The following is a 13,927-nucleotide window of genomic DNA, read 5'->3' as shown; positions in this document are numbered from 1 at the left end:
CTCTCACTCTTTCACTCTCGCGGCAAAGTATATATTCCCCTCAATCCATGCAGGTTTGACAACACGTCAACAACTGCCCAACGCTGATGATAGATTTATTCATGCTAACTTTAGCTCACTGTGCGGGTTGAAACATGGTACAGGGCTAGTGAAACAGTCCACCAATGGCGATCACGCTTTGAAAAAAAGTTACTGTGTCGTTATCAAGACAACTTATGGGCCACGTAATTCCAGAAATGTAGATGCATTCGGGCAATCAAACATCGTATTGATGTGTTTTTTCCAAGTGTGTCGACAGTTGTGACATTTCTCATAAGAGACTGTTCTGCTGCACTTGACCTGTGTCAGATTAATTTTACAATCCATGTTGTGATTATCAATTGATTTATCTATACAATGTGACATTAAAAAGGTGTATGTTTTGACAGTGCAGTGTGTGTGTAAACTCAACATAAACAAGTAATAAAATCATTGTGTCAGCTGAGCATTAGGATGCACCATGTGGGTATATGGAGAGAGAGAAAAAACAGGAATCATTTTGAGAATCAAGAACAATAAATGTGCAGTTATTTCTCTCGGTGGCAGAGATGTTTACAGTTAACCCATATTTCATAAACATACAGTGTGACTGAAAATAGCAAAACAAAGTCAAACTATGCCATATCACTGGTGTCAAGTGAAGTATGATAGCATATTTGCATTGGAAATCTGGCAAAGTGACGATAACAACCTCATGCACTCGCTCGGAAGGCGAGAAGAGGGTTAAATGAACAAAGCCTTGAAAAAGAGTCCAATTCTCCAGCTCCTGCCCCAATCCTCGCAGTTACCCCCACAAAGTACACAAGAAAAAAGAAAATAGTATCATGCATATCATTCATTAGCAGCAAATAAAAGAAATTCTCTCTAATAGTGCCCCCAAATCCCCGAGCTCCCAGCACCACAGAGCGGGGAACTAAAGAAATGGGGGAGAGAGAGATGCAAAAGGAAGCCGTCTCCCTCAAGTGCTTGTTAGGCCCAAATTATTATGGCGATGAATAATTTTAAAAATAAATAAGAAAATAAATAAATAAAAAAAAGAAACATTTATAGATCTAAGTATTATCAGAGGAGCCGCGGGTCTGTTGCCAAGCTCTCTGGGCCCGTTTGAAATCCGCCTTTGTTTTTCACTTTGATCTTTAACTGCTAACCTATCCATCGCTTCACCTGATCCCCTGTTAGTGCTTCTTCACCCACTTCCTCCTCTTAAACTTTTTCTCTCCGTGGCACGGCACTGCCCGCACTAAGTGGTAATCATAATCGCATCATCATCATCATCATCATCATCATCATCATCCTCCTCCTCCTCGTCATCATTAACTTTCCTGTTCTTTCACAACAATAATTAACATACTGCACAGGGAGCGAGATTAGGCGGAGAGATGCAGGAGTAAATGAGGGAATATAGAGGAACGCAGAGCAAAGAGTCGAGGGAAGGAACCCATGTCGGAGGAAGAAAGAGAGAAAGGAGACATGAGAGAGAGCTGCGACCAGCTCCTATACTCTGGCTTCCTCTCCTCTTATCATGATTCCTCTGATTCATTTTCCTTTCCTCCTTTTGTTGCGTCTCTTTTCATCTAATTTCCTTTCCTAGTGCTTCCTCTCCTCTCATCTACTTACTGTATATCTTCTCCCTCTTGTTTGCTCGTTCCTCTCCTGCAGTCTCATTTCTTCAGCTCTGGACTCCTTTCCTTGCACCCTCTTTCCTTGCATACACTTTTCTCTATTCCTCTTTTGTTTCACTTTTTTATTCACTCTATTCCCTGCTCATTTACTTTTTTGTTCATGCAGTTTTTTCCTCTCCCCTTCTTTTTTTCTTTCTTTTCCTCTCTGGTTTCCTCTCCCTTCACTGTCTCCTTTCATCCTTACATCCTCTTTTGTTTCCAATTCTTTTATCTCCTGCTTCCTATCCTCTCATATGCTCTTCTTTCCTCCAGTTTCGTCTTTGATTTACTTTCCTCCTCTCTTCTTTTGCCTTCTTTCCACTACTTCTGCTTATTCTACTCTCATTTTTCTCATCCCATCTACTTTTATCTCCTGCATCCCTGTTTCTTCTCATTTCCTTCCTCTAATCACAATTTCTCTTATCTAGATATCTATTTTTTTATTTGTTCATCTAATTTTTTCCTTTGTCTCATTTTGTCTCCTACTTTGTGTTCTTCCTCCTTGTTTACGCTCTTATGCATTCCCTTAAATTTCCTCTTTCCTCATTTCATTTTATTCTGATCTCATTTTGTCTCTGTTTTATCACCTCTCATTGCCTCTTTCTCATCTGCTCATTCTGTGTTCTCATCTCCTCTTTTAGCTCATTGAGGCCTCTATCCCTACTTTACCATCCATTCCCCTTTTCATTTCATCTCCTTTCTTCTCCTCTCACCTTGTCTCTTCATCTATCCTTCTTTTCTTGAATGAATTCCTCTCCTCTCCTCCTCGTTTCCTACCCTCTCCTACTTCCCATCATCCTCCTCCTGAGGTTTCTGACCTCCGGTGCAGGGACATCCCAACCCTGTGCTCTGTGCCCAGCCTCTGATTGATATTGTAATGAGACTTATCCCAACATCCCTTCCTCCCTGTACTCTTCCCCACCTGCCCCCCCCACTCCCATCTTTCGCTGGTACCCTTCCTCACCCCCTCTACCCCCTTTGCTCCCCGAGCCCCCGAGTGGCTCGCTCGATTCCGTTTCATCACACATCAAACAGGCTTGACGCTCTCCACGCAGGCAGGACCCAGAGAGTGCAACATCTGCACGGGGAGGCATGCGGGGGTGTGTGTGTGTATGGGGGGGGGGGGGGGGGGACTCCGGCCTCTGAGGGGGGGAGGGAGGACACGTCGTGCTACGAGCAGATGTCACTGGGACCCAAACAGCAGGCGTATGGGGGGGGACGCCGTGGGGAAAGAGATGTAGCGAGGGAGCCACCCCTGCAGCCCGGCCTAGGGAGGGAGGAGAGTGGAGAGTTTCTCCAAGCACTCCACCTCTGGTCCTCTTCCTCTCCTCACCTTGCAGACTGGCTCCCCTCCTGCTCCCCCTTTTGACAGTACAATTAGGTAATTAGTCATCTCAGTGCTAATAACCTAATCATTACTTGTCTGTGTGTGTTTTCTCTCCATTTCAAAATACGTGTCCTCCACAGGCACTCCCCCGAGTCCTGACGTGGAGGTGGAGGGGCAGAGGAGGCGTACAATTACCTTTGTCTGGCGACTCCCCATGGCACCGAGAGCGCTAAGGCTCTGATCCAGACCAAAGCAAAGGCCCCTTTTTAATGGAGACAGAGAGCCTGCTCTTTGGAGAGGGTCAAGATTGCTCTCACATCCATTAACACCAGAGCTATTTCATCACTGCCTTGTTCTGGCAGGCGGGATCTGTAGAGGGACTGTGATCAGCCTCCGTCGAATGCAGACGCTGACATTTCCCCAGTTAGTGAAAGTGGCAATCGGGAGCCTCCGCTGTCAATGAGTCATCAAAGGGCTTGTTTGAGAACAGCTGTTGACGTCAGTGCACTGCCACAAGCATTAACCCTAGTTGAGAAGTGAAGTTTTTTTTTTTTTTTTTTTCCTGGATTGCTGATGATCCTTTCATCTGCATGGGCTACAGGCAGATCTCAAAGTTCACAGAAATGTTATCTGTCATCAAAAAGGGATCCTATTCTGACAGCATTTTGAAAAGGTGAATGAATATTAATAACTTATAATATATTTTTGCATGCTTCAGCATTTACGATAAATCGCTTATACTTTACAAAGCTGCCCAACAAACGCAAACGTTTTTACCAAAAACGATTTTCAACATACTGGAAGGTATCAGATTTATTTAATTTCTGAAAGTTTTCGTCCCGGAGGAAAGTCCTTATTTTCCTATTGGCTCATGCTGACACACAGAAACCTATCATTCACAATTTAGACTTAATTAACTCAAATTGACTAAGAGTTAACAGCTAGTAATGCCCATGTGCAGCAGGTATAATGTTCACCAACAACAAACCAACACTTAACATGGGTTCAGGGAGGCCGATGAGAATGTTTGGACAAATTTTGGCTCGCTACGGTGAAAATCAAGTTATCACGAATGCTATATTGCAATGGATCTTGAGGCTGTCATAATGACATGGCAATCCATCACATAACTTCTCAGTCTCAACAAACTGACAGGTGGACTGACATTACAAGCCACACTGCCAGCACAAGGCGTCAGCATACAGACTTGAATTTTGAACTGAATCTTGAATTTTAATTTTATTTTGAAAATTTAAAACCTGAACAGGTGAGAGAAGATGACACAAAGAGGCAGCAGTATTCATAAGATTTGGATTATGTAGGCTATACATTGTAAGCATTTTAAACAGACTGGGACTAATAACTTTTTATGAGTTTGTAAAAAATATTGAGATTATTAGTATATTTTAAATTCTCTAAAACATACTTTTGAATACAATCTGAGTTAAGCTTTTGCAAAGTAGCAAATAGGCTAAACACCGGCATGCTCTTTCAGATGACCTTTCCTAGAGTTTTAAATTCGAAGCACCAACATCTGCTCTTTTTCTTTTGGAATATTTTTCAAATCTCCACAGACGTTTTCCAGTAGCTGAGAAAAAAAAAAACCCAGCTCGCCTTGGCCATGAAATCATCCTTACCCATTCCTCATAATCTAGTCTCATGTTTTTGGTTTGTGGAGTTTGGATCCCCTGCTGTGCTCACAGCAACAGCCGTCGTGTCATCCTCTTTATTATTCAGATTTCTTGGAGCCAAACAGCTGTTTTGCATGGCAGATTGAATCAGAGCTTGGCCTCACGCGTGACACTCAGGTGACAGACTGAAGGACTGAGGTCTTGAATTAGGGCACAGCCATTAACACATAAAGAGGAGCTGCTGTTGAAAACTAACTGATATTGTAATCCCCAGGACACCGATGAACAAGTGCACCAGACTCTAGTCTTTAAGTGAACTGCGGGGGTTGTTAGTGTGAAATCTTCACATAGTTTACATCCATACCTGTATATAAATTAAGTTTTACGATGAATAAAACATCTAGACTTCATGTGCAGGGATTTTTAACTACAGAGACAGGCGTCAAAGCAGCAGAGAGAGAAAATTAATCGTTGCAGCCAGCAACCATTTCTCCTCTGGAACAAACTGCTGCAAATGGATTTCACAAGCAAGTGCGTGGTAGGCAGCAGCCTTTATTAGCCAGAGCTGAATGCATTGCTTTAGCTTGATGGCGAAGTTGGTGCACTTTATCACAGTCTGGGTAATGAAAGATAACTTCCCTGCGTCTGCGGGAAGCGAGTCCGGCACCACAACCCCCATGCATTTTTTATCAGCTGCAATTACTCAGAGCTTGTTGATATTTCCCATTCGTTTCATTTGGGAACATTTGCATGAGATAACCAGAGGCCTGCTGTAGGGCTAACCGAGCTGTGCTGCAGTAAATTATAGGTCTCCAACTGTCCAACAACATAGTGGAGGATTTGCTAATGGCCAGGCTGCAGCAGGAGAGGTCAGCCGGTTCCTTTGGACGGCTGGTCTGTTGTCAAGTCTCCTGGCAGCTTGGTTTAGCCAGTCCAACAGTTTCTGGGTCAAAACTTGTGAATGTCAGGTTCATGTGCAGCAAACGGACTGGATGTGATCAGTAGCAAAAACAATGGAGGCTGTGTTTTTGGCCCTGTATGTCAGCTTATTTGTTAGTATCTCGAAAACTACTTAACAGGGCTGACGCATGACATGTAAAAGAAAGACCTTCCTCCAGGCTCCTGCTCAATTTCCACAAGGTCCAGAACATCACATGTGGACAGGAAGGAATGAATCACCAGCCCTGTGATCAATGAACAACCCACAAAATCCCATCCAGTTTAAAACATAGCAGCTTCATATTTGGTCAATAATTTTACTTTACGAGCCCCAAAAGACGTTTATTCCAAAATTAATTTAGGTGCAGTCTTTTTCTTGTTAACGAACTGCATAGATGGAGCATAATTTATGTGGCACACTCCTAGCAATCCTGCACAATTTGACCCAAATAATGGGCATATGTCAGAGGTCATGAGTGTGAATTACTCTGAGGTTTGCACAATTTATTCTTTTATCTTTAACCATGTATATTTCATCGCAGCTCCACAATCAGACAGGATTAGACAGTGGACAATAACAGGATTCTGCAACCTTGTAACCGGATGCTCCATGTATCCCCAATCTTCTATGCCTATGCCACAAACTGAGCCTCTGTAAATCAGTGGTTTCTCCCCAGGAGTTCAGGACACCAACAAAGGGTTAAACAATAAGTAGCTCAGAGGCAAGATTAGCAGGTTAGGACAATAGAACAAATCTTTTAACCACACACATACATGATGACGTATCACAAGCCAAACAAATTAACTTCACTGCCTGAAGGGCTGCGTGTGTCTCTACTGTCTTTTTTGTGCAGAACTCCACTTCCTCTTATCACTCTTAATTAGCTGCAGTTCTGCTCAATTAATGCTGCCGAAGTGAGGCAAAGATGAAGGCATGAATATCAGTACCTTCCTGACAGGACAGATCAGGGCTGATTGACAGGCAGACTTCTACCCTGATCAAGGTGCAGAGACCAGGGCGGCTGCTTCCTGGTGTTTCAGATTTGTTGTAATTGACAGGTGCAGAGACGTACGGGGGCCCTGGTGGAGCTCTTCGCCGTTTATGCAGATTAACACGTCAAAAGTACAAATGAATAAATAAACTGGTAAGCACGAATCAGGCATTTAGCCTGAGGGGATGCCATCATTACCAGATTAAACAAAGTGACTAATCACAAAAACAATCCGCTTCAGAAGTGGAGGAAGTCAATAGATGCTAAAGCTTGGGGGTAAAAAGCTAAGTCATCTTAATTATTCAGCTATAGACAAACAAAGTATTCAGAATTAACACAGCAATGACAAATATTTTTTTTATTTCCTGACAGATACTGCAGTTGTGATGAAAGAGAGTGTGCGTGCCTATGTACATTATCTACATGATGACATGCAGGAGAGTCAGATTATTATTTTTTTGAAGATGGAAATATTAAAATTCAAACTAAAGATGAGCTCTGAGGACGGGATCACGGGGATGGCACATATTCCCATAGCACCCAGGAAGCACGGTTACCCGAACGCAGGCCTCGTGGGAATACTCTGGGTCAGTGTAAAGAAGAGGGTGAAATAACAGGTAACCAACAAACGGTGACCACGCAAGGTGTTTTGACACTAAAAAGAAAATCCTTCTTCCTTTGAAACCCAAATGAGCTGATGCGAAGTCCGCCTCCGAACATACAACCAAGCCACTGCCCATGAATCGAGTCCTTAGATGTCTGAGTTTGAACCAGAAACGTATGTTTTTCATGGCATTTTTTCAATATATATGTGTGTGTGTGTATATATATATATATATATATATATATATATATATATATATATATATATATATATATATATATAAAACCGAACTGACCAGAGCAGCCATAACCTCAGCTTGAACTTCCTTCATGTCTGGACACAACTCAGCTGTAAACACATCACTTCTCTTAAATTGGCCTAAAAGCGCCCCTGGTTTCCAGACTTCCCTCTACGCGCCACGGACACAAGCCTCCTTTGACCTTCACACCATGCTGCGGCCTGAACCTCGGCTATTGATTTTTCTAACTATCTGTTTACTCCTCGTCTGCACACTTTCCCAGCTGCTTGGAGAGCATCGTTTGCCCCGAGGCGATCAGCAGGGCTCAGCTTGTTCCAGTCTTTGATCATCGTTCAGCCAGTGGATTAACATATGCACACTCTCTTCCTCTCTTTGTCGCTGAGCTTGATAATAAATCTACGGCCCTCCTCTATCTCTCTCTCCTCCCTCTCTCTCTCTCGCTCCAATATGGGACAAGCCATGAATCAATCACCCCGCTTTACGCCTCGTGTCGGACATGGATGCAAATCACAGAAGGATCTGTGGGTAAAGCTCTGCTTATTAAAACCCGACGCCTGACTCATTACAACCCGCTCATGCACATGCATGTCGCCAAGATGAACAGCAGGTACCACGCGTGAAATACAGCAACATTGGTGGAGATAAAACACAGACAGACGAGATTAGCTGATTTCTGTAACTATTATCTCAATGGAGGCCAAAACTAAGCCTCACCCACTTTGCCAAAACTAAAAGAGAATCGAAAGCTAATGAAGTTAATTACCGCGTCATTGTGGGAGGTTACAGCCTCATCTAAAAGAGGCTTAATCTGAGGGAAACTGCAGTGCAGAGGCTCGCCTTCGTACCTGCCCTCGCTGTGCAGTAAGTGTACTAATTAAGGTTGGTTTGAGCCTACAACCACCCCGGTTAGCTCACTTAAAGGGCCAGGGCTTCTGGGGTTTAGAACAATATTCATAAGGACTCTGCAAGTAGGACACTGAGTAAATGTGCATGAGATCAGGCAGGAAAAAGAAGAAGCGCATGCATTTCCAGGTAGACAAGTGACTTTTTTTTTCTTAAAATGCAATGTATGTGGTTTCTCTAATGGCCACTGTTGAGACACGCCCTCGCTCCCTGTTGCCTCTCTTATTTATGACGACCTAATTATATCAGTGTGTCGGCTAACGTAACCGGCTCCTTGCCCTAAATGCCACAATGCTCTCGTGGCTGAGCTCGTACTTTCAGACCTTATGTTTCCAAGCCGTGTACCATTTAACCACGGCTTCTCGAGGCACATAGGGTTGTTTAGCCTGCACTTTTCCCCCTCCCGCTCATCCCATCAAGAATGCAACGGACGAGGCGAAGGAGCACATGCGGTGAATAAAAATACAGTAACAACATGAGCTCGAGACTGGCATGGGGGAGGAGGAGTGAGTTTGGACGAGTTTCCCTCCTCATCATCAGCGTGTCGGCCTGTGCAGGCCTGCGAGGTGCTGGAGCTGGGGCCCTATTAAAAAAACCGAAGCCCAGCTTGCTGGAAAAGATCCGTCCTCTCACCTCAGAAAACAACAACCCTGCTCGCCCCGACTGTGAGACAATCAGCCGTGCGCTGCTCAGGGTGAGGCAGCGGTGACCCGGCGTGCCGGGATGAGGCCGGTTCTACACACTGATGAGCGCTTTCACAGACATCTAACGGGGGCGCAGCAGACCTCCTCACGACCTGCCTGTGCTGCCTTGTCTCCTGCTCTCCTGCTTTTATTTGAGGTTGATACAGGCAGACGGATCGGCAAATATCGATCACGGTGTGCTTGGTAAAATTCTCCCTCCAGGTTTGAGAGGTGATTACAGACCCTGGACCCAGCTGATGCAGACTGGGTGCGTGTATGTGTGCACATTTATGTTTTTCCTACCCCACCTGTCAGACAGGCTGAGGAGAGCAGCCCTATATTCTTTGGTTCGAGTGTCTCCAATCATCTGCAGAAGAGAGACATCTTTAAAAAAAAAACACCCAGACAGACAAGCAGGCAGGCAGGCAGGCACACTGTACAACACAGAAAATAGGTTATAAAGCGCGGAGAATAATGCATGTGAATCCTAATCATCGAAATTCAAATGATTTGGATGCATCCCCAACCAGCCCTCCTCTCCTTGTCTGCCTTCTGTCGAGGCCTCAGAACTCACCAATAGGATCGGAGGGAAACAGGCTGCAGATTCAGAGGGTTTGCATTAGGAATGGCCCGTTATTAATTAAGCTTGTGGGGAAGAGTTTTTTGACAGCGGCTCCCGAGGCGGCAAGCGGTGTGGATCTTGGCGCTGACCTGGCCCAGCAGGGGTAGGAGCTGTGTCTTTGAGGTGGTGGTGGTGGTGGTGTGGGTAGTGGGGTAGAATGGGTGGTGGGCGGGAGAGAAAGAGGAGGAAGAAGGGGGTGGGGTGGGGTTGGGGTGGTGGGGGGGGGGCTGGCTTCATGCCGACAGCCAAGCCTGCCACGTCTGCGTGCCCGCTTTGAAGTGTCACCTTGAGGGAAGAGCCGATGGCCGGGAAGCCAGGAGGGCGGGAGCCGCGGAGAGGAGTGGCACGGTTGGCATTGCCAGACATGGCACTTTAATATTGCATGGGCTCCCGTCCATCTCTGTACACACTCAGGACATTCCTTCTGCTTGATTTAGTTTGAAAGTAGATCTTTGTTTTTTTTTTTCCTCCCTCCTTTCCTCCTCCTCTCTCGCCTCGCTGTGGCTCAACACCTGCGCTGGGTTTGTGCTCATTCTTGCCTGAACAAATGTCAAGCTCTGCAGTCAGAGGAACTTGAACAACTCCCTGCATTATGAAACCTGACAGTGTTGCATTTGGCCTGCTGCTGAGTTGATTCATATAGCTTCTTATGCGTATTAAATCATTACACTGCAAAAATCATCATCTCCAGCTTATCGAGTCAGAGAGAAATACTTTTTTTTTTAACATTTTCTGTAAAAAATTTAGATTTTCTTGGAACAACTGAAAAACTCCGGCAGTGCAGGGAGAATATTTAAACACTTCCATTGGAAAGCAACCTAATTCAAGCCGCTTCCAGAAATGACTGTCTGTATCTTGGAGCCAGGCTGCACACTCAAGAACGCATAACAGAAATGTCTGTTTACTTCCCAGTGTGGAAACTGACAGAGCGTAGAATTAAAAGGGCATTGTGAATGACTGGCCTTCGACTGTAGTTACTCTCTTCTTCCCCTCTACCTTCGCTCATCCTGAAACAACAACAAAAAATATGTTGCTCTATGAGAATCAAGAAATCTATCTAAAAAAATCTAAAAGGTTAATCTGCAGTGGCAACAGACAGACACTCCTCACCTGAATTCATAACAACATGAAGACTCCATTGCTGGCAACTTGCTCAGAAGCAGACGATGACCATCTTCAAATTGATAATCACGTGCCTTATTGGCCGACTTTCTGCTAAATCTAAGATCCACTCTTGCGCTGCTAATTGCTAATGCTGCTTTCATCACTTCCTCAGATGGCATCTTCCTTTACGAAAAAACGAAACCGTATCGCTTGGGACCGAACTTAAACTATTCACTATTTCTCTGCAGTCGTGCTGTGTTTGCCTGACCTGCTGCCAGCACAGTTACACAGCGCGGCAGAGAATCAAACATGGTGTTAGTTTGAGGAGTTTATCAACAGAGGCTGCGGAAAGGAGGTGTTTTGAAGTGAGGAAAAACGTATTTAAAAAAAAAAAAAACACTCACACTGCACGCACTTTCTACCCACTTTAACAACCGTCCCAGTTCACAAATAGCAGTTTTAACTCCCCTGATTAGCACTGACATCTGCAGGCTTTCATCTCTCCCTCCATCTTGTTTTTTTAATCAGATTAACCCAAACGGGCATCCTTTAATGGCCTCTTTTTTAGGAAAGCTGAAAGAGGAGAGATAATTAAAATAATTAAACCGCTGGGACCGGTCTGTGCACGCTCATCTTTTCTTCTTGCCTTTAAGTTTTGATTCTGCCTTGCTTAGTGATTCAAGCAGCACAGAGAGAGAAAGACTCATCATCCTCACTTAATTGCTTTAAGTTGACTCTCGGAGGTCCAATCTTTCCCTCCAAAACCAACAGCCAATGTAGGATCTGATCTTTAGGTGCATGTCAGCCATCTAAATGTGGAAGCAGAGGGGGGAGGGCACGTTTCTAAACAGCCTTTATGGAGCATATTTATTTAGTCAGTGAGTTTATTTTGCATAAGGCCAAAGATAAAAAAAAAAAAAAAAAAAGAAAAAGAAAAAGAAAAAAAAAGCAGGGAAAAAAGTATCCTCTTTAATGATTATTTATTCATGGACTTTTAAGCTTTTAATGAGGACAAATGAAGCCGTTTTCCAGAGTGTCAGTATGTAGTATGCTTACCAAAAATATTCTTGTTTAGCATTTTCTTTTGCACTGTGTCCATAAGGAATAAACACTAACATTTAAATATAAGTAGGATTTTGGAGCAAGAATTTTAAGCGATCAGTTTATCTTGATCTTGCATGAATAGAAAATTTCCAGCAAGTTTTGATCAGACTCTGGAATGATGATGATCATTTATTAATTTTCAGTAATCCTTGTGCTCGAAGCTAAATTGATGAAATGTAGGCTAATTGATGAATTGTTGAATTAAATTAAAAAACAAAAAAAGGCAGCTCATCAGAATATGGTTGCTGGGTGCTTTTCAAAATAAAACTGTCAAACTTCTTTCAAACTAAAACACGCACACCAACTTTATCAATCAGTGACCTCCCGAACCTGACAAATATTATATGCTCTCTCTCATATCAATTATTCACTCATATGTAATTTAGTCTCATTGATATGCACACATGTGTCGTATGTTTGTACCTCCTAACTTCTACACTGACAACCCGAGAAGAAAAAAAGTAGGCTATACGGCACCATCTGAGTTATATTTTGCATTATAGGTGTACATATCTTGAATATTATAATTACACGTCTTCAGATGAATTCAAACTTTACTTCCTGTCAAAAGGAATCGAATGAATTCTTGCATGAGGATTTTACCAAGAGCAAGAGCCCCGACATCCTCCTCAGAGTGCAGCCCCGAACTTTACACAAGCTCGGATGTGTCTTTCCCCCCTCATACACTTTCGCTTCATTCAGATCATTTTCACAGGGCTTCAAGTTGGCACAAAAAAAGGAAAGAATCCCTTTGCTGGAAATACTTAAGATTTATATTTAAACTTTCATGGAATCTTTGAGAACATTGAGGAGCAATTTCACATTTGCACTGACATCTAATTTCTCAAGTAGAGTCTGAAATCACAAATTGCCAAGGATTCCCTATGTGCCCAATTATCCTGCATCAATTTCCTTGACCCTGCGGAATGCTGGTAAATTAATCATACCACTTTTTCTTTTTTTTGCTGTCTTTTTTTTTTTTCTTGAAATACATATGCACACGTTTGATAAACTAATCATACTTGGTCGGTTATGCTCACAAAAAATGATTCAGTCTCGGAAGCGGGATGAGAGTTAGCAGTGAGGTCCAGGGAATTGGGAGATGATAAAACACACACAGTTGCACATGCACAAAACAACAAGCATGAACATGCAATTGAATTCATTCATAAAAATCACAAAGTGCTGTTTGAAAGGATGTGAAGTTTCAAATTCTGAGCCTTTTTTCCCCCCAATTTCCATAAGTGTATTTTAATTAAATACATATAGAATTTAAATCAATTAATGAGGTAAAAAGACAAATTCGGCCATACAAATCAGGAGGAACAGTTTTTTCAGTAAAACATTTCTAGATTTAGACTTTCCATATGACTTTTTCATAATGTAGATTTATAGATAGGCTACATACTGTAGATAGATGTCCCTGCACAGTAAAATCAAGTAAATCAAAAAAGAAAAATAAGCAGGCTGAGGAAGGAAAAATCCCTAAACGGAAATGCTAATCAATATGATCAATATATATGTCTGCTGTCATATATTGACCTTAACAGCACTGATAACAGCCTAAGCATCTGAATCATCTTCAATCATCAACTGTGCAGCACCACATTTACAAGGCTGCCTTACCTGTTGATCCCAACATGGCTGCAGAGGCTGCTGTTTCTGGAGCAACAGTGTCCTCTGGTGGAAATATGGCGACACAAACAGCAAGGTAAACATAAACAACATGGAAACAGGGACAACTTTAGTGTATCCGCAAAAATGTACTCACAAAAATGTACTGACCTGCCTTTCAGACCCAGTAGAAGTGATGGTTTATTCTAGAAGTGACAGACAAAGATATATATAAAATAAGCCTATTATAAATTCATCATTATCATCATCATCAAATATAAATTATATAATATAATAATTTGTAAAAGAAAACATTTCAAACCCAACATACAACTTGGAGACAACATTTGACATTTTAGCAGTTAGTTTAGCAGTTAGCAGGTAAGTTCACACTAGACTAGCATAATTGCTATAATTAGTTAAGCTAAACATGTTCGATACTAGA

The sequence above is a fragment of the Trachurus trachurus genome (genome assembly GCF_905171665.1).
Source record: "Trachurus trachurus genome assembly, chromosome: 12".
Lineage (NCBI taxonomy): Eukaryota > Metazoa > Chordata > Actinopteri > Carangiformes > Carangidae > Trachurus > Trachurus trachurus.
Note: the sequence above shows the minus strand (reverse complement) of the source record.